The following is a 25,888-nucleotide window of genomic DNA, read 5'->3' as shown; positions in this document are numbered from 1 at the left end:
AATATGCGGTATAATAAATAGGTAACAAAACATTATAAGTTCCACATTTAAATTAGCGCAACCAGTTGCATTACACTTGAGCTTACTCAAAATATTCATAATGTTGATACCAAAACAAAATTAAATAAATTGTTTGTTAACTTATTACATCGATAATAATTTAGAAGTCCAAGATCATTGTTAAACGAGATTCCGTTTTGTGCAAAGTGAAAGTTTATATGGTTGACATTTTTAAGGTTTCCAGGAATGAAAAAATTTTTTGGGATTTTTTATAAAACTAAATTTAATTGCAGATTAAAATCAACATACAGTATTATCTAAACAAGTTAAGGTACTGTACTGCAATAACAATAGCGAAATAAATTTTGACATAAATATCGCCAATCCTAAAATTAAATCAAAATAAAAAAAAATAAATAAGCTTATTAATATATTATAAATAAAATAAATTATTTTATACAATTTACAGGATGACAATTTAAAAATTTGAAATGGCCATTTTTTTTTCTTTTTTTTTTTTTTTTTTTTTTTTTTTTTTTAACTTTTAGACAGGGTGAGATACACTCCTAAAATTTTAAATAGAAAGAGGGATCGAGTGATACATCATCTTGAAGTATCTTTGAAGAATGCTCTCCCATGAGACTATAGAAAGCTACATTTCAGAAAACTCTTCTTTGTTTTTCAACAAAAAGAATAAATGAATACACTTTTTTTTTAATTTTTACTAAGCAAGGGTTGGCAGATAAGGGTGAGTGGTAAGTGAATATGCTTGTTTTTGTTCCCCCTTTGTTTTATCGAAACAGTTTTCAGCGCTTTTTTTTAGTTTTTCGTACCTAATATATCGGCATTTTAACTTATTAAATAAATTGAATTGATTTTTTTTTAAATAAAAATTTTAAAAATTTGTTAAAAGCGTCTTCTGTATTTTATTGTAAATGTGGCACATAAAAAAGACTTGTTTTTTTATAGACTCTAGCTGCATTAGTAGCTATACTACCAATATGGTCAGTTTCCTTTGTAGAAGCTATTTGTTCTACTTCAGTCACATCCTCAACTTGATCTTGAACGATTTCCGCATCTTAATATCTCTTTTCACTGCCTTGTCAAGATTTCAAATATGGTTTTTATATCGGTCCTTCTTAGTTATACTAGAGTTCTCTTGGAGGCTTTTGGATTTTTAATTGCTTATTTCATAGTCTGTGCCCTCAAAAAAACTATTATTGAAAGTTTTTAGTTTCTGCATTTACATATTCGTTACTATCATTCTCTCTATTTCGACCAATTCTATTGATTTAACTCAGTTGCTGCAATTTTTCGAGCAGCGTTAAAATCTTTATACCATGCGCAATTATCCTGAAGAGGTAAATTTATTTATTCATGTATTTACGGAATGTCCCCATTCTAACAAAATTACAAAATAAATTATATCCTAACCCTAAATGTATATAATTATTCTGCCATCAACAAATATATTAATAAGATATTGTATAATGAACTTAATCTATTAAATATCCAAATTTTCTATAAATCAATAATATATCTATCTAAATGTATATAAATATGTAGCAGCCCAAGATATACAAATAAGATAAAACTTCCAAAAACTTCCAAAAAAAAGATATAAAGCAACTAAAAACATACCATTAAAATAAAGAAAAGTAAGAGCAATCAAATTTATTTGATACTTAACACATAGTACTCAACGAGTATACTCACTCAGGCACCTTTTAAGTTTTGAAGGCTTTAAATCCACTAAGTCAAAAGCCTGATTAAATCTATTTCCCAACATGTGGAGTCGATTAATTGGAGAAAATTTACCATAGTTTGTATGGTGATATTCAACCAGAAAAAGGGACGTCTCTCTAAGGACTGCTATTGCATCTAAGGACTCTCTAAGGACTGCTATTGCATCTGCTATTGCATCTAAAATTTATCCGCGATAATAATTCAGGGCAATCAATAGCATTATTAATCAACTTGTGAAGAAATATCATACCACACCTAGTTCGATAGTCCTCAAGAGAAGTCATATTTAGCCTTGACTTAAGTTCCAATAAAGACTCATCTCGTACATTCAATCATCAGGCACAAGTCCTGAGAAATTTATTTTGGACTTTATCAAGACTGTAAATATGGTTAGCATAATAAGGGGACCAGACTATGGAAGAATAAGACATGACACTACGAATAAGTGTAAGATATAAAACTCTGAAGGCAGCTACTGAAAAGTCTTGAATATTTCTAGTTATAAATCCAAGAGTACGAAGGGCTTTACTAGACAAACTATCTATATGGGTTATGAAAGTCAGGGAACTGTCAAACAACACCCCCAAATCTTTAATTAGCGATACTCTTGAAAGTATATTACGGTGGTAGCCAAATGGGACAACTTTTCTAGATTTAGTAAAAGAAATGATAAAACACTTATCCTTATTAAGATGTAAGCCATTAGAGACAGACCAATTATATAGAGAATCTATGTCTGATTGTATCATCAGGCAATCAGACAAGTTTAAAATATGTAAAAATAGCTTCAGGTCGTCTGCAAATAATAGGAATTTGCAAAATTTGATAATACTAAAAATATCGTTAATAAGTAAATTAAAGAGTAGAGGCCCCAAATGTGACCCCTGAGGCATCCCTAAAGTAACCAAAATAGGAAGTGAAAGTGAACCCCTTACATTAACGAATTGTATCCTTTTGTGTAGGTAACTATTTAGCCAAGAAAGAAACCACTTAGGGAAACCATAGCATCTTAATTAAAAAATGAGCAATGAGTGGATGACTGTGTCAAAAGCCTTTGAGAAATCAGTATAGATAGAGTCGACCTGATGACCCTTCTCGAAAGCCCTGACAATGAAGTCATGATATAATACAAGATTTGTAGAAGTAGATTTACCCTGCCTAAACCCACGTTGCTCGTTGATCAAGAGACCTCTACAATGCCAAGTAAGATATTTGTTCAGGATAAGCTCAAAAAGCTTAGGGATAGCAGATAACGTAACAATGGGTCTGTAATTTTTTATATATTTATTAAAATGTCATAAAATTATTAAGATTACATTTACTCCAAGGTACAAGGTAATCTTAATTATTAGAAAATACGTAACAAAAATGACATCCAGCCCATTCAAGCCCTATACAACGCATTATGTCAGAGATTGCGTTAGTAAAATTATTAATAATAATTCATGAATATTGCGTCTGGATTTTTTGCAAATGCAAGCTTCTACAGCTACGCTGCTTTTATTATTAAACGTCACAAATACAAATTTAGGTAGTAGGTTAGATGGTACAGATGACTAAGCATAAAATAGGTCTTTTGAATAAAAATTATTATGCTACGAGCAACGTTATATTTATAAAATGTTTACACTTCAGCATTTTCAGAAAATCAGCAAGTTGTCGAAGAAGCAGCTTTCAGACCAAAACCTATAGTGACTTTATATCAATCAGTTAATTGACAACTGGATACGTCATTTGTTAGATTTTTGGGGAAAAAATAAAACTTTATTAGGTACTACGCTGAGTATTAAAAGTGCTGAAGTATATTCTTGACAGATTATCTGTGTACACCAATCATATGGGAAGCTAAATGTTTTTTTGTTTGTCTTCCTTAAAGACACATTCGTTATTGCATTTGAAGCACTTGTTAGCAATTTTTTATTGATTTTTAAGATCGTTTAAATACAGTTGCTCATCTAAATAAAAAAAAACAGCAAATCTGCACTACTACAACTACTAATGTGTTAATTATAAAATATTCGAATTCTTGCCCTCCAAAACCAGAAAACATTGACATGAAACATGAATCTTTGGGACTGACCCAACTGGGATCCTATTTTCTACTTTATCTATTGTTATTTCATTGCTTTACTTAATAACTGTTTTTGTACCCAGCAATTTCCAAATGTCACGTCACACGAATTTGCCACCAAAAAAGACGACACAAAATATTATTTTGTGTCAAGAATCAACGCCTTTATTCAAGGCCCGCAAACATTCAAAATTTCAGGAGCCTTTTAATTGCCTTACGAAAAATACTATTTGTGTCTGATATTTTTGTTAGATAGAAGTTTATTGCTCGGGTATATAGTATAATATGTATATATTAGCAATTAATGGCATTCTGCAGTAAGGAATATTTACAATAGTTGATTTCTTGTTGACTTTTCTCGTGTCGAAAAATGCATATTTGTATAAAATTGTTTATAAATACCGCAGCCTGAAAAAAAGAGCCGAACTCTTTTTCTTGTTTTTTTTTAAGAAATTTAATAGAATATTGGATTTATTAGGTGGCAAGGTTTTCACAGATGTCTTTAAAATATTTCGATTAAATGTCTTTTATTTATATCCATTAAAGTCGACGGCGACATCAAAATGTTATATGTCCAGGTCTTTTTCGAATCTAAAATGCAATCTCTTCTCATGAAGTTCAAAAAGATAGACAATCATTTTCTACAAATTTTACATATTGATTATTCTCATGTTTAATTAAAAAAAATTATACATAATTATTATAAATAATAATTACTCACTATTATTCGCAATTTTCTTGTATAATTTATAATTGTCTTGAAAACGCGATAAAAAAAATCTTCTATATCTTAAATTCATGGACTCCGGCTATCAACTCACCCTTATTTCTGTTTAGAATGCTTGCACCATTTTGCCGTGCAAGTTAAAAAAGTACTTAAGTCACTTTTTTGGCCAACAAGAGCTTTTGCTATCAATCGATAGCCATCAATCTGCTAAAACGAAAATGTAAAAAAGTTTACCGTTTTTTTTAATTGCATGTTTTATGCAACTAGGGAGGAAACTAAGGAAAAAAGACTTAAGTATAGAAAAAGTTGTCAATGGTGACGTATCACGAGTGATATGTCATCATTTATAACTCAGAAGTGCCGTAAGTCGACTTAGGTCCTTTTTAACTTGTAACAGCGTCGAAGATCGGCCTCAAAGACAACAAGTACAAACGTGCATAGACTTAGGTCCTTCTTCCCTTGATAAATTCTCGAGCGTCATACTTCGTTACAAAAAAAGAATGTCCTATGTCTTGGTTCGGTCTCGAGAAACAGGCGAGGAAACCCAAGGGCCATCAGCTGTTTTCCTGTTGTCATTTCGGGAGCCAAATTAACATTCAATATTTGTCAATTGATACTTCGTATTAAGATAATCAATATTCTTTATATCTTCCGTAGTCCGTTTTTTTTTTGTTACTTTTAAATACTTTTAATATTAATATCTGATAATTCTAATAATTTGAGTGAGAACTAGGTGTTCTCAGTTCTTGTTTACAAAATAATTATCGTATTGTCGTAATAATGTAATTTTAAAGTTTTTGAAAATCCATGTTTGGTCCCATTCTCATGTATCTTAAAACTTTTTTCCCTTATATTTTCATTTTTGCACTGACCTAAGTCGTTTCTCTTAGTGCAAATAACAAAATTATTAAAATGTTTAAACGGAATCGGAAAGAGCATCATCAATTTATAATAAAAATGTTTTGAAATGAAAATATAAACTTTTAATATGTATTTGGAAGAAAATCGTCGAATTTCTCCGTTCCAAGCTGAACAGACTTATGTACTTTTTTGACTTGTACGGCAGCATACTTGCAGATGGCCAATGTAAGAAAAGATACACATGTAAGAAAGGCGTATGTAAATACGCAAGTGAATATGAATAGCACTGTTATTAATCAGCTCACTGGCGTGAAAGTAGATACTATAGGTTGCATAGAATTGTAAAAGACATAACTAATAATATTTCAATTTTTCATTCAATTAAATATTACGGATCATAAATGGGGCTTATTAAACATCGGCAAATATTTAAGAAATGTTCCTTGAGTCAAAATAAGAAAAAATAGCCCTACAAAGGTTTGGATGTGCATGACTTAAAGCAAAAATCTTTTTTCTTCTACTTATTTAATAAAGCGGAGAAAAATTTTATTAACTTTTGCTCGATTGATGCACGATCCAGAATAAACCATAAAGACAGAGAAATAGCTATTGTCCCAAAAAAATGCGGTATACCTCGCCGGTAAATCTTGTTAGTAGAAATACCGGTGCAGTTAACGACTAACATCACCCAAAATGCCAACCCACATATTCAGCGAGAACTGATGTGGAAAACGATCCTCAAATACCGTACGGCTCTAATTGCCCTCCCACCCTCTCCCTTTTATCTTTTAAATGCGTTTATATAAACTTTTGAAATTTGGCACACATCATTAGCAACCTAAATACTACTTTCTTTACTACTATTTTCTTTACTACACCTGTTCAGGTGTAATTTGTTTGTAGAGTTTGTATTTTATGTTAAGGTCAAAAAACAAAAACAAAAAAATCAAAAAACTCTAAAAACAACACACCTATAATTAAATTACACCTGAACAGGTGTAGTAAAGAAAATAAAAATAAATAAAATTGCGAAAAATAAGATTTTGAAAGGCTGCTATTTTGCTATGAGTAGAAGTAATGACCTAATATTCTAGGACCATAAAGCATTCAGTGGGAGCTTTCAAACGATGTATTGACTCCCTTTCTACTTAATTTTATTTTTTAAAACGATGTCCCACCGCCATTTTGCAGTTTGCAAAATAAGGTAGTGATTAAAAAGTAGTAATTAGGTTGCTAATGATGTATGCCAAATTTCAAATTTTCATATAAACGCATTCAAAAAATAAGAGAGGGGACAATTAAGAGCCGCACTGTCTGTATGTTTTTCTTGCCTTCAACTCATACGTAATTAATATGAGTTCTTTGATAAACTTGCTTCATCGATAAAAAGAATCAGGATTTTAACAAATGCGTACAAAAGTAATTTTTTGATATACCTATTTGATTCTAACATATCTAATCATTTGAGTCCATACGATAAATAACTTGATGCAAAAGAAGTGAATCACACGGGATTAACTTAATCTCAAAATGAGACATATTTAATGGCTTACAAAATGGCTTAGCGGAATGGCTTTATGTTTAAATTAAAAAAATAATTGTAATAGTTAATTAGAAAGTTCGTATCTCAATTAAGCTGTGAAGTAAACAAATGAAATTACAAATATAGTTACTTTGATTATAGATGATGTCTTTTACTTTAACATGTTTTATAAATAAAAAGTAATATATTGTAAAGTTCTTTCACTGATACTATCTATACTCCCTGACCAATGCTACTGGCAGTCATTTAAATTATTGAAAAACAGGAATGTGCACAACATAAAGTTATTTGATTTAATATCATCAGCCCAATAATGATGTATAATTTTCATTGTTCTCGCTCGTTGTTTCAAAGAGTTTATCTTTTAGTCTGTAAGTTTGATCCCGAGGTATCTATGCGTAATTAAGAAGTTAAAATATCTACAAAATAGCCTCATTACACGCTCTAAGGTAAGGATCTTTTTTAACAATTGCTACGTTTCCATGAAAATAAGTCAGTTTTGACATTTGATTTGCATCTGTTTTTATGATACGCTCTAATGAGTTCTGAAATCAATTTTAAAACGGTGTTACTATTATTTTGATATACATATGTCATAAGCTATGTGTTTGAGTTTCGCGCTTTAGAGTAATAGTCGTATTTACAGTTATCAGATAGTTAGTTGTAACTATCCTTATATTTTAAAACTAATTAGTTTCTATTTTTATAAAGGAAAAGAGCACTTTTTGTTTAGTGTTTTTTAATTTAATAGGAACATTGGAAAAAATTTTAGAAATGATCATGAAAAAATTTCGACTTGGGTAGTGGTAACTTTAAATAATTATAGGCAAGCAACTTTAGAAACCTTTTTTTTTATTGTGTGTTCTTGGGACACTATTTGACCAAAATTTTCCCTACAATATTGTCAAATAAGTGCTCGACAAAAATACGACAACATATTTGTTTGTCGTATTTTTGTATTCCATCCAACCCAACCCGGCACACGACAAGATAGAGATACAGTAGACTCGCGTTATACTGAACACACTGTTTAGTGAACTATTCTAAATAGTGAACAGACATTTTTTCCTTAATGTATTCTGTCAAGTGAACAAATTGATTCTCGAAATAGTAAACCCAATAGTTTTATTAGGTAAACAAACAAGTTAAGACAAGAAAAAGATATTAAACGGTTTGTTTCTTTTCGGGCAATTAGTTTTCTTTAGTATTTGGGTGCAGTAGGTCGCGTCACGCCGCCAGAATAATTATGGCAAAAATTAGAAAGCATTTAACCCTAAGCGATAAAGCCAAAATATTAGAAGAATTAAAGAAAGGTGTCGGAGTGACCGTTTTGTCTAGACAATATGGTGTTGCTAAATCCACTATATGCGCGATTCGTGACAGAAGGATAAAGATTTTGAAACGAGTCAACAGTACTTTCACAGGACCTGGAAAAGCGAAAACTTTGAGATAATCAGAGTGTCCTAGAATGGAAAAAGCTTTATATAAGTGATTCTTAAAAACAAGGGAGAGAAATTTTCCGGTAACTGGTTTAATAATCCAAGAGAAGGCCAAGTTACTTCACAGTCAATACAAGGAATCTCCTTCTTTTAATGCGAGCAGTGGTTGGATGCAAAAGTATAAAAAACGTTTTGGAATACGCTTCCTAACGATTTCAGGAGAAAAATTATCGTCAGAACCCGAGCTTGTTGATCCTTTTAAAAGAACTTTACGCCTAAAAATAAATGAGCTTCAGCTAACAAAAGAACAGATTTACGATGCCGATGAAACTGGTGTGTATTGGAAACTTCTGCCCGGAAAAACATATGTAGCTCGCGAAGAAAAAACTGCCCCAGGTAGGAAAACCGAGGAACAAAGAGTGACTTTTCTAGCATGCACAAACGCGGCAGGTACTCACAAAGTTAAACCAATAATTATTGGGAAAGCAAAAAATCCACGTTCGTTTCGAAATTTTAACTGTCCCGTCCATTATAGAAACTCCAAAACTGCTTGGATGACGCCAGCAATTTTCAAAGAATGGTTTCACCGAATGTTTATTCCTGAGGTAAGTTTTGTCATAGGAAGACGTTTTAAATTTTACCATCTTTGTATCTCGAGAATTAGAAAAAATGGTTTCAGTCCTTTTGGACTACGATTTTTACAAATTTACGCCCTTTTTTTTATTTCTTTTAAGAATTTAAACTGCACAGAAGCTCAGAAGTTCATATTCAACCTATTGATGTAGACGATTGGAATAAAGATAACTTACCTGACACAAAAGAAACTAATGACCAAAGTGAAAGTGATGGAAACGATCAAGATGATGGAGTACAAGAAGAAATGGCAGTAAATAAGGAACGAGTGACAACAAATTCGGCAATAAAGTCGATTAACAACATCCTTCAATGGGCCGAAGAAAATGAAGATAAAGTGGAATATTCTAGTATACTCGTTTTACAAAACTTAAGGAATACGATGGTGCAAACAGGACTAAAAACAAAAAAGCAAACAAAAATTACTTAATTTTTTGAAAAAATAGATTAGATTGCCGTTTTTTTATTTTATTTTAATTACATATGTAATATTTTTTCTGTTTCGCATTAATAAAGTTAGTTTTCTAAAGACAAATTGATAGAGTGAACAAATCGATATAGTGAACTGGATGTGCATTAATTAGTTCACTATATCGCGAGTCTACTGTATTTTGTTGATTGAGGATAAAAAAAATTGTATTCGAAATTGTTTTCTTGTCTGATTTTAATACACTCTTGCCAAGTTAGTAAAAATCAATAATACTTAAGAAGTAACATTTTGATCAGGTTTGCTTCAAAATAATATTTGCAGTAACGTGTTATTATAATAATTTTACAGAATAGTGTGAAATTCTTGAGATAATTTTAGTTAAATTAAAAAATTTATAGTTTTATTTTAAATATCCATTTTAACATTATTAAACATTTAATCTTTAGAAAGCTAAATGTAGCGAAAATGTTGATAAATGATTTTTAAATGATTCTACTCAATATAACATCGACGTGGAATTAACCTTGTACTTCACGGAACACGTTTAATGAAAAGATAAAGTTAAAACTCCTGAAATGTTTTATGATGAATGACAGCAATCAAGTGTACAAAGTACAAAAAAAAAAAAATAAATAAATATTAAACTAAATAACACCTTTATTAAATCAAAATCTGTAAAAAAAGTTAGAAATATTAGCATAATTTTAGTTTAAGAAGAAGAACCTAAAAAGAAAAACCAAAAGGGATCAATATACAGTATTGTGCATAAATATAGCATTAAGCGATGTTTTCAAAAATATTATTTGCTCCCTTATTTATTTCATATTATTTCTTTACTTTTAAGTACACGCCTCTGTATTATTTATAAATATACCGAGATATCATAAGAATGCCAATGCAGAGTAAGGAACTTCATGTTTGTTTATTTAGACAATGTGCATAATAATACCAACATTCTTTTTCCCCTTTAATTTTATCAGTTAAATATCGATTTACCTGCTGTAAAGTTGTTATTTTTTAATCTCAGAATTAACTTAAAATGGGTCGCTCAAAAACCGTCTCTGGTGATCTAAGAAAAATTATTGTGGAGCATTACGAAAATGGTGTTAGGCAGAGTGACATTGCAAGAAGCTTACGGCTTCACAGGTCAATCGTATCCAGAGTTTGCAAAAAATTTCGCCTTACTGAAACAGCTGCACCGGCGCCCATTCCTGGTAGACCCAGAAAAACAAATTTGAGGATGGATAGGCAGCTGCTACGAATTTCCAAAGAAAATCCTTTTTTGTCTTCTTCCCAAATTTTGGCAAAATTAAAAGAGGGTGGAGGAGTAAACCTCAGTTCCAGTACCGTAAGGAGAAGGTTACTTGATGCCAACTTACCTGCTCGTCGCCCCGCCAAAAAACCGTTACTGTCAAAGAAGAACGTCAAGGCTCGTTTTCATTTTGCCCAATCTCATGTCCACTGGTCTGTAGCTGATTGGAAGAAAGTCGTATTTAGTGATGAATCAAAATATAATTTATTCAGGACTGATGGAGTGATGTACGTCAGACGCCCCAGTGAACAAAGATTAAACAAAAAGTACATTTGCCCTACAGTTAAACATGGAGGGGGAAATATTCTTGTATGGGGATGTTTCTCGGCTCGTGGCATGGGACCCATAGTAAGAATATTGGGCAAAATGGATCGTGTCATGTACACAGACATTCTGCAAACACATTTAGTGCCATATATGGATGAAGTCATGCCAGTAACAGCCATATTTCAGCAAGACAACGATCCAAAACATGCTTCTCAATTTGTTAAGAGGTGGCTATCCGATGAAAAAATAAATGTAATGGTCTGGCCATCTCAATCGCCAGACCTAAATCCTATAGAGAATTTATGGCAATACATTGACACCAAAATCAGGCACCTAACATGCTCTAATACAAATATTCTCTGTGAAATAGTGGAAAAGGCTTGGAAAGAAGTGAACAATGACTATATTACGAAATTAATTGAGTCCATGCCAAGATGCAGATGTTATAAAGGAGAAGGGGTACTACACAAAATATTGAATTGATTTTAATTTAGTTGGGTTATATTTTTTTAGAATTAAAACTATTTTTTGTTGCTATATTTTCGAATAATAAATTTGCATAAAACAATTTGGCGTTTTATTTATTATGATACAAAAAATATGATAATATGAAAATATAAACAGGCTCTAACTATTCTTGTAAATAATATATAAACCTTACTTATAAAATAGATACTAAAAGATATATAACAGGAAAGTTCAATGTTGCTATCTTTTTGCACAATACTGTATAAAATAATAATATATATTTTTTTAAAATGATTAGATAAACAAAGACCACCAGTCAGACGAAGTTTAATTGAAAAGCTACTCTCTCTTAACCTATACATATAATTATGATCCATATTACGTTTAATAAGCCTGGCATATGGACTTTAAAAAGAAAAGAAACATCTTGAAAGAAAAAATCATGTATACAAAAAATATTACTAAATTTATATACTGCTTTGTTACATAGAAATTTGTAGAAAACGAGAAAAAAAAAGGGAGCAGATTAAATATAGAAATGTTTTTTACCCTGAAGTTTAGTTTAATGTTTTAATAATACATTTTTATCTCATTTAAAAACGTTAGGTTCTTAGTATACAATTTTTTTATTTCACCGCGTTTATTCGTAATTTTCGTAAATAAAGTATGCACTAAAAAATAATATGCAGAATGGTTCTTGAAATTCCATCCCATGGGAAAAATATAACTAAGAAAGGTTTTTTTATTAATGAATTTTTAGATTCTATGTGCAAATCCTATATATTTGATGAGTTATCAAATGTTATCATAACCACATCACAACTTTCACTTTGGAAATAAAAAAATACAAGAATACAATAACAAATGAAAATCAATAACTTAACTAAAAGTTTTTAAAGGCACTCGGCTATAAATCCATTTGTTTACACTTTATAAATAGTGTAACTAGACCACTCGGTATATTTGTATATCTCTCTGTAATTATTTAATCTATGACTAAAAAAAGGTTCCAGTGACCTTAACGAACGAAAATTGACCATTCAAGGTCTTAATTCAAATCCCGGTAACCTACCGCAAACTCAAAAGTGAAGGTGGCTTCTCGTCGGTAGGTAGGTACTTCTTTATTTTGCGCTCATGAATTCTGGTCATTACGAAACGTTGATACCGTTACTTGAGTTACTGCTTTCCATTGTACTTTTTTAGGCCGTTTTTTAACGTGACTCAGCTTACCTGTTTTTTGATTATGATGCATTTCTTTAAACAGGTGTATATTGTCGAATCTTTTATGGGGATATATATGCTAATATTAAAGAAACATGTATTTTTTTGCAATACATACTCATAAATTGAAACTTTTTATGTTGCATAATTTGTCTTGAGACTACTATGGTAAAATTAAACGTTTTACGTTTCGGTAACTATATAATTTAGCAAAAATATAATTAGTGCTTTATATTTATATTTATATTTTATATATAGTTTTTGCTGCAAATTTAATTAAATTTATTAATTAAAATGTTACATTTTGTAGTTTTGAGTTCGGTTTTAACATAAAGCCCCTTTGTTTAAACGAAGGATCCAAATTTAATTTTTTATAAGTCGCTCTTGTCTAAGTTTTGACATCGTTCACGAAAATGTTTCCTACCACATTTAATCAGTTAAGATAGGTAATTAATTAGTTAAAACAGATAAAATATAAATTATTTTTTAAATTAATTTTTAAAAGGTACAGAAGCAGAACAAGCAACAAAAGTCTTATTAGAATGAATTTTTTCGTTTATGCCTTGATCTACCTGGGTAACATTATAGATATTATTCCATGATACGGATTAAAAAAAGGAATGACACAATGCGTTTTATCAATAATACATCTCGAAATAGACTTATAATCCTCGATGAGCTCTCAATTATGGGTTTTCTGTTATAATCATATCTTATATTATTACAATATAAGATATGGTTTAAAAAGATCCTCAGAGCGTGTAATGAGGCTATTTTGTTGATATTTTAACTTTTTACTTATGCATAAATACCTCGTGATCAAAATTACGGACTAAAAGGTAATGGCTTTGAGACAACGCATTGAGAGAGAACAATGAAATTTATACAATCATTCTTGGGCTGATGATATTAACTCACATAATTTTATGTTGTGCACTTTCCTGTTTTTTAATAATTTAAATGACTGCCAGTAGCTTTGATCAAAGAGTATAGAATGTATCAATGAAAGAACTTTACAATATACAGTGCATCCCAAAAGTTATGTCTAAATTCATTTAAAATTCAAGGATGTGTTTGAAAAAAAAAACGCTCAGACCCGTCGATTTTTATTTCAAGTTGCGCATTTTTGTACGTGAAGTTTGTATACACATGGTTGCTCAAAAATAAATTACGACCATCATTTTTTCAACTTCATTTTTTCAAATGAAAGCACCTTTTTTTTATTTCATCTTTGAATTTCGCGTGGAATTCTACGTATGTTTCATGCATCATGTCCTATACCTAAAGTCAACAGTTATCGAAAAAAAGATGATTCATGTAACAAATAAAAAAAGAACAAAAATTAAGTTAAATGTTTAAAATGGTTGTCATTCACGGCTTGACAATATCCAAGGTGATCAATAAAGTCTCGTTGCACATTTTCAATCATTTCCGGAGTTATAGCGCGCAATTCTCTGCGAATTCTCTCTTTCAAGTCGTCTAGATTATTTGGCCTATTAACAAATACCTTCGACTTGAGGTATCCCCACAAAAAAAAGTCCATTGGTGTTAGGTCAGGCGACCTAGCAGGCCATTCGATGGGTCCTCTCCTTCCTATCCACCGATTGGGAAAGGTTTCATCCAAAAATGTACGCACAGTGGCAGCATAGTGCGGAGGAGCGCCATCCTGCTGGAAAATTAGTTCTTTGTCAGGATAGTCTGGGTCCAATGGATTTGGAAATAAAGCTAGTAATGCTGGAACTAATTCAAATTGGAGAAAATCGAGATACAATTGTCCCGTTAAAGTCTGTTCAAAGAAAAAGGGACCTATTACTCTTCCGCGCACTATTCTACACCACACATTTAGTTTTTGAGGGTACTGGGTGTTTACCTCCATCATTCAATGCGGATTTTCTGTTGCCCAATATCAACAATTTTGTCTGTTCACACTACCATTGAAACAGAACATGGCTTCATCGGAAAAAATAATATTTGTTACTAAATTATTATTTAGATTGCACATACTTTGTAAGCGTTCACAAAACTCATTTCACCTATCGAAATCGTCATCAAATAACTCTTGCGCAGGAATAACTTTCTAGGGGTGATATTTGTGCTTTTTTAACTATTCGGTGAACTATAGATTTCGCCATGTATAAATTTTCCCCAATCTGCGACAGAGGAGGGCATGGATTTTCTTCCAAAGAAAGCAAAACGTCAAGTTGTTCATTTTAGCAGGACGACCAGATTTCGGCAGATCTCTAACATGACCGAATTATCTAAATTTAGCCTCTATTCTACTCACCACCTTTTGACATATCGGAGGACGATCAGGATGGATTTCATTGAATAATTGAGCAGCTTCTCTTTGAGTACGTGTTCTATTACCAAAGCCAACCATGCACAGAATTTCTATTTTTTCTCGTTCCCTTAACTTTACCATTGTGAAAACCGTAACTTTGTCGTACACTTCACACTTGATATATACAAACTTTACGTACAAAAATGCGCAACTTGAAATAAAAATCGACGGGTCCGAGCGTTTTTGTTTCGAACACACCCCTGAATTTTAAATGAATTTAGACATAACTTTTGGGATGCACTGTATTACTTTTTATTATTTAAAGAATACTTTTATTTATACGAGGTTTTCATTTGAACTACTATTTAAAATATTTAACAAAAATGTCCTTATTATGTCAAAAAGACTGCAATAAAAAAACCATTAAAAAAATTCTAATTGAACAATGGAAAATAAGATATATTCCGTTATTCTTGTCATGTGTCTATATACGTTGTCGTATTCTTATCGTATATATGAATCCCAGAACTGTGAATCTAACAACATTGTTAAAAAAAAATAGGAAAAATATACATAGTAAGTTATAAATAAAATGATGTTAAAATACACGCACTTTAATAAATATTAAGACTATCTAACCAATATTATTAACCTTATGGTCAAAGGTCTATTTGAAGGATATAATTACACGAATTTGATAAATGATGCTATTATATTAATAGGTTTTTATTCAGTATTCAGTATTTGGGTGAACAATTAAAATAAAATACTAATTGGGCACAATTACGAAGTTAAAAATAACGTAAGTATTTAATTTTAAAATAAAAAAAAGACACTTAATTCAGGTAATAAATCTTTTAAATGTTCCTTTGTCAAGCAGCATGCTTAAATTTAGACCTAATAAAAAAAAGGCATACAAGCTATTTAAAATAACTATATGTATTTACTAGTTACTCAATTTAATAGGATAATTTAATATAATTCACTATTATTATTTAATCAACTATGAGTTTTTCGAAATTTGACGAAAAAATAACTGTTTGAAACCACCTATTCTTTAGATAATAAGCATGTTGATTAAATTTATACTTAATAAAAAGAGACATAAAAGCTCTTAAATGACTAAAGAAGATAAATATAGCTATTTACTAGTTACTCGATTTAATAGTATATTTTAATATTGTACGCTATTATTGTTTAGTCAACTATGAGTTTTTCTATACGTCGAACGATTAGCTGTTTGAAAAGCCCTTATTCTTTGGATAATGAACATATTATAATCCAATTGGGAATTTATTGTTTAGTGGTTTGTTTTTTTTACCCATCCATACAATAATATTTGTCATTACATGCATTTGAAGCATCGCTAGCGGCACGCCTTCACGGTGTTGGCGCGCAAAATTCCAAATCAGCTGTGTTGCTAATGATATCTTTTACACGCAAATTGCTGCTATGTGTTTTTTAATAAAAAAAGATAAAAAGAAAGGTCTTGAGCAAATCTACAAAGTCTTAAACGTGTGACAATTAAAAACCATTTCCTACGCGTGTAACTCGATTCGTTTAGACAAGAAATCTGTTGAAAAATGTGTGAAGCTATTATCCTATCGGTTACCAACAATCAAAATTGAAAACCAAGCATAATATGTAGGTTGCGAAACAATTAAAATGGCCGAGGAGTTCAAAGAGAGGATTGCAAAGGAGAGTCAAAATTCCCGTAGGGTTTTAATGAATTCGGCAGAAATTTAGGATTAATGTCGCTTGGAACCGACATTTGCTACGATTAAACGCTAGGTTCAGACATATTTTTTAATAGACTCCGTCGATTCCAATGTAGCTTCAGAGCTTGGAAGTGGTTTTTGATGGTCATACGCGGTTTCAACGCATTTTTTCTTTTCCGTTTTACAAATAGAAGTAATTTGGGCATTAGGAATAGCATTAACGACACAACTGTCTGAAGATGTTGAGCGCTAACGCCGAGTACGCACGCGTCATGAAATCAAGATACTTCAATAGCGTAAGAATTTTAGCATATATTCTAAAAATTCTATAATCTTCTTATTGGCATACTACATAAGAAATTATAGCATTTTGAAATATCTATTTAAATATGATTTGCAAAAATGTACTTCAATATTTATTATCCAAATGCATCAAGCAGATCGGCATTAAAACAGTGCAAAGTGTAAATATATTGATAAATGATAAAATATTTAATCTCGGTAGCGACTAAAGTTCAAATAAAATAGTGACTCAACTAGTAATCTTTAATTCTTATTCCAAAATATTATGTATTTTTTACTTCACCAAAATTGAAACAATTTGTGAGTAGTCAGGTACCCAATTTTTAAAAAATAAAATCTACGCTAGCGCCGATTATGTTACCTTTAAACTCGTTTAAAGTACCTTATTTGCTATTAAATCTTACCAGGAATTCAAAAATCGGCAAATTGTAACTTTTAACCCCAGCACGCCTTAAACAGCACCTTTTTTAACAGGCTACTTCACTCAGTTACACCGCCACAGTATAATAAGGCTTAATTTTAAATTTTATTCTAATTTTGTTAGCACATTTTTGCGATTTTAAACACTAATTATTTCCGAAACCGCCGATGTTTTAGGGTACACGACGAGCGCGATCCAATAGCGCGCTACTTTAGCATCAGAACAGTACGACAGAACCGCGAGTAGTCGGTGGTATGATTGTCTGGTCAAAGTATGCTATACGATCGTGCAGTACGAATGATAAGCTGGGCGGACGGAAAGTAGACACGAAATGGTATTACGCAATGACATAATATTTCGGCTAATTTTGCCTTCGTAGGGATGGGAGGACGTTTTATGTTTTGCGTAATCAGTAGAACAAATATCAATAATATATGAGTGTCATTAGTATATATGACTAATAACTTTCAGTTCAAATATTAGAATAGTTGCCTCAAAAGTAAAAATTAAATATGGTTAACATTAGCAAACAGCCGCCATAAACTCTGTCGATAATAATAATAATAATAATAATAATAATAATAATAATAATAATAATAATAATAATAATAATGCCGAACATGTCGATTATGAAACGTCGAACTACTGGTTGACTCGTAGAGATCTATTTCCTGAAACTGAAGGCTTTATGATGGCTATACAAGACCAAGTAATTGCTACAGAAAATTACCTTAAGTACATTACTAAAGATGAGAAAGTAATCGACGATCGATGTAGAAAATGCCTGCGCGTACCGGAGACAATTCAACATATAACATCAGGATGCACATCTCTATCAGCTGCCGAATATCTGCACCGACATAACTGTGTGGCAAAAATTATTCATCAAGAGCTGACAAAACTTTATCATCTAATTGGCGAAACTTGCTCCTATTACCAGACAAACCAGAAACTGTACTTGAAAATGACGACTTTCGTCTCTACTGGGACAGAACTGTTTTGACCGATAGGACGCTGACTTCAAACAGACCAGATATAATCTTAATAAACAAAGCCCAAAAGAAAACCTTTCTAATTGACATAGCAGTGCCAAATACCAATAATGTCCTAGAAACGACACAAACTAAACTTGCTAAATACGCAGATCTAGCTTACGAGATAAAACAACAATGGAGGCAAGATAATGTATATATACTCCCTCTAGTTATTTCATCCACTGGAATTGTCCCTTTAACACAGTCCAAAAACCTTAACGCATTGGGTCTTTCCTCCTGGACGATTGTCACTATACAGAAATCTGTTATACTGAATACATGCAACATTGTTCGAAAGTTCCTAAATCTACCATAGCAAAATTCATCTTGCCTTCAGGCCGATGAAATCGACAACACCGCTAATAGCGAGCTAAAACAGAAAAATAATAATAATAATAATAATAGTAATAATTACTATTATTATTAGTTTATTTAGTTTATATATACATATAAACTGAAAAGGCAAGAGTGCAGTTGAACAGAATTTGTTCAGCTGATTTATACACTTATCCTTAAAGAGAAGTAGACATACACTCCTTCATTAAAATAAAAAAAAAGATCCTAAAGCTAACAAATTCAAAAAGGAAAATTATTTTTTTTATAATCTATCATAAAACTAGATGATATGTGGGCACAAGATTTGATTATTGGCGGAATTAGCTATTAAATCAAGAAGATCGGGGCAAAGACGAGATGTATTTTTTAATATGGTTAGAAAAAGCTGAGATAGAGCAGACTTGAAGGGCAGAGGATGGACTATTTAAAGACTTTAACCAGGTCATATGTAAAAGATCTCTCGAATTTTGCGTATGCTGATCTCATTGAATCGCAAATTAGGGGTATTAACATCTGTCCTGAATGTGATTTTTTTAAATATATATTGAGGAGACTTGAACTTTATTATTTTATGATACAATACACATCTATGAATGAAACGTCTCTGTTTCATATTTATCCACCCGGTGGCCTCCAGTTTATTTACTATTTATTTACTATTAGTTTATTTAACTATTTACCGACGAGTCAGGTCAAAAGACAAGAAAATGCATTTTTAATTTCCATAACAACCATGTATGAGCAGATGAGAATCGCCATTCTACGGCACAAAGAGCTCATCAGCAGAAGTTTTCTTTAAATGTGCTGGCGGGAATTATCGACATACATTTATTAGGACCCGTATTTTTACCACAGCGGTAAATGGAGAAACCTACACATTATTTTTACAAAATGAATTACCCCCACTATTATAAAATCTACTACGAGCATATACAGGGTGTCCCAGCGAAAACGAAACAGAGGTATTTTTGGTATGAAAAAAAATTTTTTTTACAAAAATCTCGAACTCGTCGATTTTATTTTCGAGGGGGACAACTTTTCCTTACCAAGGCACCCTCATACCAGTAACCCTCTTCGAGGGGTGGGATCACCCCTAAAATCTTAAATAGAAAGAGGGGTCGTGTGATACCTTATTTTAAAGGTCTTTTAATTCTGAATATAACTGCCAAATTTGAAGTGGCTAAAATTTTTATCCGGATATGACAGCTTGTCAAAATTGTAGAAACAGCGAAAATGAAAAAGGTATTTTGAACTCTGTTTTGGATAATATTTTTAAAAGAATAAGGAAGTCCTAATTTCAAAGGGGTCACTTATTAATTAAGAGGCCACCCTAATACCTGGAACCCTTTACGAGGGGTTGAAAGCACCCCTTAAATCTTAAATAGAAAAAGGGGTCGTGTCATTCCTTATTGTGAAGGCCTTTTTACTCTGAATTTAAATGGTGACTTCTGAGTGACTGATGGATATCTTGTGGATATAAAAATAGCAGGAAATACAATCTTTGCTGCCAGTAAAAGTGGAGAGATAAGAAATACCTACCCTTTTCCTTTTGTGTCTTTTAAATAAAACAAGTTTATTTAAATTATGTCAATTTATTAAATATTCAAATTGTGCCCCGCCTACTTCCATGCAGGAATATAGGTTTTGCTCAAAACGATGCCTGACGTTTTGTAGAACTTCAGGTGTTATCATCTGACACTCATTTATAATTCTCTGGCGTAAGTCTTCTAGGGTGTCTGGTTGGGTAGCGTAAACTTTTGTTTTTAAATGCCCCCATAAAAAAAATCTAATGGGGTTAAATCGGGTGACCTAGCTGGCCATTCCATAAAAGGTCCTCTCCTTCCAATCCAACGATCAGGAAATATCTCATCAAGATATTGCCTCACACCAGCAGCATAATGTGGAGGCGCTCCGTCTTGTTGGAAAACGACTTGATCATCATCAGAATGATTTCCGCCTTCCATTATTTCTACTATTCTTGGATATACGGCATTTTCCAAGAGATCTCGGTACATTTCTCCATTCAAATTTCCGGGCAGAAAAAACGGACCAACAATGGAGCCGCCCAAGATTCCCGCCCAAACATTTAACTTCTCAGGGAACTGGGTATGAACTTCACGAAACTGGCCCGGATTTGCATTTGACCAGTAGCGGCAGTTATGACGATTTACGTTGCCATTAAGAAAAAAAGTACATTCATCTGAAAAGCAAATATTGTAAATAAGACGTGGATTAACAGTTATCATATCACTAAGCGATTCACAAAATTGCACTCGTCTGTCAAAATCGTCCTCATTCAGTTCTTGCACCAGATGAATTTTGTAAGCATGGAATTTATTATGCTTAAGTATCCTATGAACACTACTTTTGCTTACTCCTGTACTCGTCGCCAATTTTCTGACACTTATTCCTGGCTCGGCATAAAGTTGACCTAGGACAATTATTTGCATTGCTTCATTGACAACAACAGCATTTTGAACCTCACGCTTTTTATTTAAGACACTGCCAGATTCCCTAAATTTAGCAACTATTTCTAGAACGTATTTTCTGTTGACTCGTTTTTCTGGATGAAGGTCATTAAATTCTTGTACCGTTCTATTGGCACAATTGTTATGCCGAAAGAAAAACTCTCAACAATCATCTCAACCCTCTCTGCAGTAGAATAAACCATTGCTAACAGTGTTTCAACACGTAAAAGACTGGGTAATAATTTAAAACTATTTAAATAAATGCTGCTTTATGAAAAAAGTACCAATGATATTTAGCAAGCTAAATAAATTCTTCAGATATTAACAATATTAACAATACTAATAAATTTTTAATCATGTTTTAATGATCCAATAAAAAAATTGTAAGAAAGGGTTTCAGGCATAAAGGTTTATTTAAAGCATTTTTTCCAGAATTTTATTTGGCTTTCATATCCAGAAGAAATCCATCAGTCACTCAGAAGTCACCATCTAAATTTAAAGTGAAAACGCTTTCAACATAAGGTATAACACGATCCCTTTTTCTGTTTAAGATTTAAGGGGTGCTTTCAACCCCTCGTAAAGGATTCCAGGTATTAGGTGGCCTCTTAATTTATAAGTGACCCCTTCGAAAATAGGATTTCCTTGATATAATAATTGAATAAATATTATCCAAAAAAGAGTCCATAATACCTTTTTCATTTTCGCTGTTTCCGCAATTTTGACAAGCTGTTTTATCCAGAGAAATAATTTTAGCCACTTCAAATTTGGCAGTTATATTCAGAATTAAAAGACCTTTAAAATAAGGTATCATACAACCCCTCTTTCCATTTAGGATTTTAGGGGTGATTCCACCCCTCGAAGGGGGTTGCTGGTATGAGGGTGCCTTGATAAGGAAAAGTTGTCCCCCTCAAAAATAAAATCGACGTGTCCGAGATTTTTGAAAAAAATTTTTTTTTTCATACCGAAAATAGCTCTGTTTCGTTTTCGCTGGGACACCCTGTATAAGGTTATGCACAACGGGGCTTCCCCACATTTTAGCATTATCTCTAGAAACCATTTACATAATGCTTACCCAGAGCGTTAGGGTCCAGTTTCATGGCCACCACGGTCTCCTGACATAAACCCCCTTGATTTTTACTTATGGGGACACATAAAACAGGTCGGTTATTCTTGCCCAATATTCAATATTGATGTTCTTAGATAAAGAATAGGAGAAGGATTTCAAACAGTTAAAAACAATCTTCCACAAATTCGTCCACGAGTGCATCGTACTCTAATGAAAAGATTAGCAGCTTGTCGGGATACTAATGGTAATAATGTTGAACATTTTCTATACATTTTTTAATAAAGTGTTTTTATATAAATATTTAAATATAAACATGTTTTTTTCATGGAAATGCAGAGTACTTAATCATTATACCTTTCATCAGTAAACATACGCAAATTAAAGTTATGTTCAAAATCATTTTTCTCGTAAATGGAACACTTAATCGAAATGAACTAAGAGTACCTTTTTTACGTAAAAAACTCTAGTCTAGAAACTATATTTAAATAAAATCTTAATAAACCAGAGCGTAAAAGAAATAGGGATGTTTTAACCCCTACCCAGCCCCGTATGTGACGCCACTAAATAAAATTTTTATTTTTAATAGGATTTTTTTTATTGGTTAATAGGATTTTTTTTCTCTTATTTTTATGCAAGGATTATGCCCTTGAAAGGATGTTGCTTACTTTTGAATCATCCTGTATACTAAAGACGTAATTTCATTAATAGAACAGAAATCCAATGAAGCCTGGCTAAACAAAAACACTAACTAAATTATACAATTGTCTATAAGGGATTTGAGCCTATTGAGAATGGTTTCTTGATTTTTAAATATTGCTAAACTTTCGTATGTATCTAATTTTCGATGGTTACTAACACGTTTTACTAATTTTAAATCATCTGTTCTTACAAATCGGAAGGTTTTTAAAACATTAAGATTTTTAAGATATTTATGATCTGGCCATCTGAAATGGGGAACCACTAATCTGGACTGGTCCGCCCAGGCCCGTTATTTAGATATAATCTTCGCCGGAAGCTGACCTAGGAAAAAGGCCTAGGAAGAAGGCCCAAGCTGGCAAGACCAAAAGCTAGCTATCGTCTCTCTAATCCCTCCTCCACCCCAGGAACAAATTGTCACGAAAGACCAACATCCGTTCCACCAAACGTATACGCATCCAATCATCACCTACGCCTTTCTCACTTGGGCAGACATCCAGCCTCGCCACATGCAGAGGTTCCAAGCAGTGGAAAACAGGGCTTTTCGGTCAGGCGCACCATGAGCTTGGAGATCTCGCAATACATCCTGCGAGATCTTCAAGCTCAACCTTTGGTAGATCACCTGACGAAGTTAGAGGACAAGTACCTGACAACTGCTCTGGAGCACCGCAACCCCCTAATCCGGATCTCTCACTCCACCCAAGCCCCCCCCAAGGCTCCGTACCACCGGCGACACGCTACGACAGGATTGATCTCCTGCTCCGACCAACCCTTCACCTCCGTCCAGGTCAGCAAACCCCTCCCCCACACCAGGTCCGCCAGTCCAATACCCCCGAGATGCGGCAGCCACTTAGTATTAGTATTGTGGTTTTGTACATGTTATTAGTATTAGTTTTAGTCCGCCTAGCTTTCAAGACCTATTGTTATATAGAATAAGTTAAAATTAGTTAAGTCTGCTACATTTTATATTGAATGCAACGGTTAGAGTCATACTCTATAGACTAGTTGTATATCTAAAAGTATTTGTTTCTTTTCCATAAATATCAAATTTTACCCTATTCTTTTTACTAATTAATTTTTGAACATCAAAACAAATAACTAATTTCCATACTTAGATACTTTTATCACCAAAACTTAAATAATATTTTATCAAGCCTTAAACTAAAACAGATTTTTCAACCAGAATAACTAAGAACTCATCAATGCTGATAGACTTTGTCTTCCGGGTGGTCCACCAATGGTGGACATCTGGTCTGGCCTGCTAGGACTAGTTGGGTTAAGTTCTTCTCCTCACACTGATGTTTGCATTCTAACACATTTCTTTTTCTTCTTGGCCCCTCTCCTCCTCTGGTTTGTACTGGATTGGGGGAGGATTGCTTCTTCTCCTCTGGTCTTTTCTTCGACTTAGTTTGGTTTTAAATCTAACCAATGCCGGATACTAAGGGGCATTACTTAAACATTAAATTTTATGTCATGCATAGCTATAGGAAAATGATGGGGGCAACAGCGGGTAAAATTTATTACAGAGAATGGTTTTATGGTTGAATTGTCTGATATTCTTAGAATATATGTTGAATATAGCCACTGAACAAGAACGCAGATTGTCTTGTTTGACTTTAATTCTAAAAAGATGGTCTGGGGTTGAGCAGTGATTTGATCTGCTTCACTCCATTTCTTTCCTGCTTCGTTTGCAGTTTTAAAACCAAGGTTACTTTAAAGATCCTCCTATCCCCTGAGAACATTCCGCCTCTTTAACCTTGTCTTTCTTTTGGAACTGTTTAATCTACTTCTTATGATTTGGAGTATTATTACTGTTGGGAAGTGTCCTGCTTTATAGCCTGGTTGGCGAGTAAGTCGGATCTTTTGTTTCCATGTATGCCTGCATGGCTGGTTATCTATGCCAGCTTAATTGGCGATTGGTTGACAAGACGGCTCCTAACACTTAGGGTAGTGTCATCGCTGCTTACTAGTCTATAGCTTTAATGATGATAAAAATACTTTAAAGAATTTAACGGGAGTTTCTTCTGAATAATTTTTAAAATATTAACAGTGAGGTAATAAAATATTTTACATAGAGGCAACTACAATGTTAGGTTAGAACGAGTTAAACTTATTAAGATGGTTTACAATATAGTGCTTTACCATTGTAGTAATTTTTTTACTTTTGATGTTTCTGATGTAGACGGACAACGCGAGTCAGGTGAATGTTTTGTAGTCTGCCGATAAGAATGGACAGAATGTGTTGACAAGAAAGTATTTTTATGGTCTATATCAGTTCCAGACAGCAGACCGTTCCTGAGTTCGTTTGCAATATATATCATGTTCTATTTAAAAACAAGGAAAAGGACACCGTAAGAAGAGAAGGTCGTGTATATTGTAAAGATTATATTGTATTTTATATTAGGTAATGAATTTAAATTTAAATTGGTATTTTTAAAATATTACTGACCAAGGGCAATTAACAATCTCAACCAAAAATCATTTTGAAAGGAGAGCGTTTTCCCAGAAATAAGCCCAAAAGAATATAAAGTTTAAAATACATTAAACTGGCAAGCCTATTTCTACATAAAGCTCAGTACTACAAAAAAACAAACCAAGGAAACTGCACCAGAACAATGGCGATGAAATATATAATTTTTAAAAAAGTTCAGTCTAAACTGATAGATATCCAGTCTTTTTTAATAGGTTCACTTAAGTGTAAAAACTTTTTTTACTTTCTCTTTTTAAAATCAAAACAATTACGTGAATCGCAAAGCTTATTCGGCTAGTAAATTTATAAAAAATGTATTTAACGCCATTGCCAACAAAAACTATTCATGTTTTCATGCATCTTCAATCACCAAATTT

General features: G+C 32.4%; 1 protein-coding gene across 1 annotated transcript in view; it reads right to left on the bottom strand.

Annotated features, from left to right (window-relative positions):
• The window catches only part of LOC126748221 (protein windpipe), a 97,244-nt gene extending 79,513 nt beyond the window's left edge, over positions 1-17,731 (bottom strand). Inside the window, exon 1 of the mRNA XM_050457305.1 lies at positions 17,425-17,731. The gene's annotated coding sequence lies outside the window, so the exon portion shown is untranslated. The remainder of the gene's footprint in view (positions 1-17,424) is intronic.
• Between the last annotated feature and the right edge of the window lie 8,157 nt (positions 17,732-25,888).

The sequence above is a fragment of the Anthonomus grandis genome, chromosome 22 (genome assembly GCF_022605725.1).
Source record: "Anthonomus grandis grandis chromosome 22, icAntGran1.3, whole genome shotgun sequence".
NCBI lineage: Eukaryota > Metazoa > Arthropoda > Insecta > Coleoptera > Curculionidae > Anthonomus > Anthonomus grandis.
Note: the sequence above shows the minus strand (reverse complement) of the source record. Positions and strands in the feature narration are given on the sequence as shown.